We start from the raw sequence: 6,337 nt of genomic DNA on the forward strand, positions 1-6,337 counted from the left end.
CCCAGGTGCCCCTCCGTGCATTATTTCATCACGAACGGGCACCTGGGTAGAACCATCGACCTTCCGTAAGCCAGCTGGATGGCTTAACCAAGGTATGAAAGCCGGAGTATTGGAACAGCTAACCAAGAAGAATTTCTGTTATCATGTTTCTGTTTAAAATACGTACCTGCTGAAGATTTGTAAATAGAAAATAAAATCCACAGTAGTCTCAAATACAGTCTATTGGCCATTAAATACTGTCACTCAATGCTGCACGTTTGGAGTTTATCATCCATATAATTTTATTTTAACACGAATATATACAAACTAAGTATCACAATATCCTGTTTAACGATAGACAATTAAGTTATACTTATCACATTGTAATAAGAGTATAACTGATTTAATGATAAACAAAATGAACATTTACACTGCTGTTGTATACTATCAGGAAGTTTGTGATCAGCTGTCTAAGTATTTACGTATTTTAAATCAGTAAACAAAATAATAGTTGACACAGCGTGATGACCAGAAATAAAACGTTCACAGATCATTATGACCGGTACCACTGTCTTATGTGAAACTCTGTTATTATAAGATTCTTTCACTGGTTGTAAGTGCAGATGGGAATTTCCGTCCACGAGGATACCTGTTTAGGCGGTAACGAGGCTCTGCCGAGATACCGCGTAAACAGTTACCCGAGACCGGATATTCCCACCTGCATTCCACAAGTAATAATAATAAAAATGAAATCAATTGAACGGCCTTCTTTTTAAAACAATTTCTTAGCGTATTTAAACAAAGCGCGGGAAATCAACGTCCGTAAACAGGAAAAACGTCGTTACGTTTCATTGACGAATAACATGGTTTAGTTCCAGTTTTGTTTTATCAGTTGCAGCGTAATGTTTCGAGTTTTTAATTCATTTTTATCTTGGATAAGTATTGCAAAACGCCCCTTAAAACACTTTTAAAACTTGGACTTACACAACCGGAATACTATGGAGATGTAGTTTATGAAATTCGTAAAATTAAACATACCCCTTATTTTGATCAAATTTTTGTAAAATTGGTTAAATAGTTTATCAAAAGAGGATACGATGCGAAAATCGTGAATCACAGTGCATATTTAGTGATTGACCCCTCTACAGTTAATTGCTACGCTTTCCTATTTGATGGTGCGATGACTAATATAGTGTAGGACTCCATGATGCTTTTCTCCTAAATCCTACATACCACGGACGAAGGGAGTTGATTTTTGTCTTACAGTTTTCTTAGTCGTGCCCTTAAAAGTTAGGCTCTTGTTGCTCTGACTTCAGACAAGTTGTTGAGTACATTGGTGTAATTGTATCTTAAATTTACCCTAATTTCATGTTTTGCTTTATTTATCTGTTACTTTTGCACTAATGTTAGAGCCTTTCTCAGCGGGGATTTTATTTACATTGTGTTGTTTAACTTGTTGAAAATAGGGTAAGTACGAGGTTGGCATGCCCTAAACGCGTTTAAACCCCGAGTTTCCTTTGTTTAGGTTACTAACCGTTCCAAGGCGGTGCCCCTATTTTCAACAGGTTGTTTTGTCTGTCTTGTATTGTGTGTTGCGTATGTTTTCTTGTTTGTTGTAAGCGTTTTTCCTCCGCCCCATTCCCCCTTTTGTCCTCTTCTTTCCCTTGCATTTACGCTACTTTTTGCATCACCCCCCTCCCCCTTTACTTTTAGTAAGTTTTCGTGGCTCCTATTTGTTTTGGCAGCCGAATCCCAAGACGGTACTTGATTGTTTTTTTTCCTACTTGTGTGGGTGCGTTTGTAAGCTTGTGAGTCTATAACGGTGCCCTACTGTTTTCTTATGTGTTGCTTGTTCGTTTTTCTATGTTATTCAGTTGATCGTCGTTGTGTGTTTATCTTTGGTACATGAGTGTCTGCGCTATTGTGGTTTACGTTGTAGTGCGACTGTTTTTAAAGAACATGACATTCCCTTTTATATTCGTCCCTGTTCAACTTTCCCCTTTGGATTCCTCCCCCACCCCCGACCACATTTCGCCCCTTACCATTTCCTTCCCCCTTATCAATATTTAGCTTTTATAAATATGTACTTGTTGGATGTTTGAAGCAACCCGTCTGAAATATTTTTCCATTACAGCTTCTTTTTGTTGTGGGCCTACTATGTAAATGCATGGCTCTTTGTTGTGGGCCTACTATGTAAATTCATGGCTCTGGGGCTGTGTTTTTGGTGCTCTGTCCTTCCGAGAAATCTACCCTTACCTATTATCTTTTGGTGTAGGTATTGGATTTTATTGCGTTTTATGAGATGAAATATGAATTATGGTATAAATCTTGTACATCTATGTAGTTCGTAATACGTCATTTACAGCAAGAGAGTCATCTTACACTTCGGGATGCAAGATGAATTTTTTAAGCACGGGTAAAATATCAGAAATCTCCGTCTGGTATGCAATAAACATAAGAATTGCTCCCTTAAGGACCAGGAAATAATATCTAACAACAATGAGTAAACATGCAGGGAGCCGCGGTATGCCAGAGTACGTTTATCGGAGGTAATAAAGTAGATTTTATGTCCTTGTAAATGAATATAAAGTAGGTGAACTATAAAAACAATGTCTATGAATACGTTCCTGCTAGCATGTATACGACGAAACATAAAAATATGATGGTATTGAGAGTTTCTACATTATTTTACGTACAAGTATCTTGGTCAATTTCTGTGGAAAGTTGATAACGTCAAAGTGCGTTTCGAGTCAAAAGATCATTTCACAAACGGAATAGAATGTTACTGGCAATTTTATATGTTTCTGAATCTGAATGTCTTAGCATGTCATCTACATTTTCAAGAGCATTTGCACTTGTTTCATAAAACGGTTTATCTAAAACTGCATAAATCACTGAATGAATGTTTAAGAATCGCGTGTAACTTGTGCGATTGTTTGTTTTTAGGAGGAATCATATTTATTCTTGGTAAGTATCAGCCGGCATGTTTTTATTTAATTTCTTGAAGAATTTATGTAAAAAAAATGGTTGAAAGCTTGTCACTACGTTCGTATTCATCCATACTCTTAATGCGTCCGTACTCATAATAACTCGAATGTAAAGTTATTATTCTTGAAATTGTGCCAATGTTTACCAAAATTTGAAGTAATATGAAACATTACTGGTAATTTCATGTTTGTAATAACGAGACATGAAAAATAATCCTTTAAAAATCATCAGTCTGTTCTTTCAGTAATGTTGTTGATTTCTTGACCCTGGTGTCTGAAACTAGTATTTCAAATACTAGTATCCATCAACAAACATGTTTACCGTTTCCAAGAACAACAGAATGGTAATTAAAAAATGAACCGGAATCGTAAAGTCATTACATATTAAAACATTACATTTACTCATCGTTTAATGATTTTATAGCAAGAATAACGACAATACACATTTGTTTTGCGTATTAGCGTCTGCAGAAGCCCTTTGGATATGTTTGTGTTTTCGACCGAAACCTCAAACACATCCAAATGGCTTCTGCAAACGTTCATACAGATAAGAAAACAACAATCAAACAGACATTGACCGCCTCGGTGATCTTGCCTGTAGATAACTATCAAACAAACAACCATACATTTAACACGATTCTTAGTTACTAGTAATCAATTTGAAATTGAACTTCTTATCTTATATGTCTAATAGTTGGAAACTTTAACTAAGAAAACGAAAGAACTTTGAAAGTACAATACAGATCATCAATCATGATGTCTTTCAAAGCAACACAGAAGCTACATTGTCAAATGGTACCATCAAGAACAATATTTCAAATGGTAATGAAACACCGATTCAGCTATATGAATGCCTAAAAACGGACACACAAAATGAAAATTATTGTAATGATATTTTAAATAAAAACTAATTTCATTCATATTTTAACTTGTTAGACATCAGAAATGCATTCAAAGTATATATTTAATAGATCTATAAAAAGAATATATATGGGGCGTTCCATGAGAAAACCTGTATTAGTGACAACGATTTCAAAATTGAGATATCCAAATATTCATGAAGAACATTCTTTTATCTTTCAAATCTGAACATTTGAAGTGATTATCTTCACTATTTTAGGAGCTACGATGTTTTTAAGTTAGTCACCGAGGGCATTTTGAGACGTTATGTTAAGAACGTCATGAAAAGAATATCACGTCGTCGTGCATAGCGTGTATGTTTCAAGTCATTAATGGAACAAACTATGCCTAATACTAGTACTTACTTAACATCATACATATGAATATTTAGGAACAGTTTAAAGCAATTTTACGGAAAAATAACTTAACCGTATAATTTTGGTTTCATCACGAGTCTTTTTTGTATAGACCTCAATATTTTCATGACGCATGGGTGCTTTGGAATTTCCGTTGCCATGACAACAGAAACAACATTTATATGAAAAATATGATAGAATTTGATTTGTCATAGATGAGATAATTATAAGTTTCTAGTTTCTTTAACAACATAAGAGAAACAATGACTTTCCAGTATTTTAAACTTCTAATTATACAATTATTATATCATGTCACTAATACAGGTTTTCTCATATATATATTCAAGTTTACAAGATTGTTTTGTTTTCATCCCGAAGGTCTTACACCTATGTGGCATACACAACAATACAGACAAATATATTAAAAGATTCAATTATATGAGTTTTTGTTAAATGAAAAGCCCAGACTGATTGATTTTTCATAAAACTGTTGATTTCCCGATCCACTGAAAATGGCATAAAGCGTGAGAATTGACTTAGGGAATTTTAGTATGAACTTTAAAGATTTTCACATACTTGTCACTCGATTGTGGGTTGTGAACAACAAACCACAGTGTCAGCATGCTTAAAATTTCTCAAATTATCATTTTATTCCCATGGAATATATTCATATTCAAGGCTGATATATAAGGATGTTTAAATAATATTGTTATTTCAATCAGCATAAAGTATTAAATAGTGCAAATCAATTTACATCCTATCATATCTTCTTTCGGTCGTGGGTTAAGTAGTTGTAAGATGTACAGAAAACTTTTATATAAAGAGGCTCACAGTGTGTATGATTATAAATATTCTTGGCTTAATCTATGTTCTGTCCTTATTACAAAAATAAACACAAAAAAAAAAAATATGTTGAATATTACAGAAAAGGGAGAAAGTCTACAGCCTATTGTGGACAAAGCCCAACCCTGTTATTCAAGTACGACATGACCAACTATGAAATGCCATTTAATTGAAAATATCTAACCTCCTTACCAAATTGTGCAGTGTTGACATATTTATGCTCATTTTTCTTTACGTGTAAAAATGTATACTAAGACCAGAATAATTAATTAACTCTATTAACTCGAAACTTATTACAGTTGCTAGTGAATACAATACAAGAAATAAAACACATTCAACTGCCATGCAAAGAATATGCAGACCTCTTGCTTGAGTAACTGTAAGATGTGTCACTAAAGTTCTAACATCACTCAATATCTAAGGCATAACTTTTAATAAGAAATCTGAATTTTAAAACGGGGACACATAATCTCATAGTGTAAATTTTAGGTGTGTAGCACACTGACATTCAAACCTAGTCAATAAATTCAATTAGTTGTATAAGAATATTCTGATGAGTATCTTTATACTTTATTTTTCATTTTATCCAATATTAAAACAAATGAATGTAGAAAAATTATTCATATTAAATGTCTTATTAGATAAAAACATTTATTTGATTTTCACTATTAATGTGATGTGAAAAATTGTATAAACATAATCTTGCGAGTAAAAAAATTGTAAGATAGAAATGACGAAATACATAGTATTGTTTGTACGAATATCAAATTTAAAACCAAACGTCGGAAGGAAAACGAAGATACTAACATGACATATGCCTAAATATAGAAAATGTATTCTCTAACACAAAGTAATTGTGGCAAATAATGTGTCTTCACTTATTTTCTCCTACTTTTAAAATAAAGCATTCCTTGATCCCTCATGTTGCGTTAGTAATGTAATATGTAACAAATTGGCAGTTTACTCTCCTGTAGTTTCGATATTTCCAGTTCTTTTAATTACATTTGAATATTCACAATCTTCATGACTGTTTACTTCTTTTTCAACAGTTTTTGTTTTCATTTTCACTTCGTGCATATGAAAGTAATCGTTTTGTTCAGTGTCTGCGGCATCGGTATTTCCTTCTGTATTTGCGTATTCCGACCTTTGATACTATGGTGGCTATAGCTATCATCTTCTGATTGCGCTTTGGTGTTCAATGATTCGTTTCCAGAGTTTTGACACGATGTTATATCGTAAGTTGTCTCGTCCTTTATGCCAGATTTGTTTCTA

The sequence above is a fragment of the Mercenaria mercenaria genome, chromosome 4, assembly GCF_021730395.1.
Source record: "Mercenaria mercenaria strain notata chromosome 4, MADL_Memer_1, whole genome shotgun sequence".
NCBI classification, from domain to species: domain Eukaryota; kingdom Metazoa; phylum Mollusca; class Bivalvia; order Venerida; family Veneridae; genus Mercenaria; species Mercenaria mercenaria.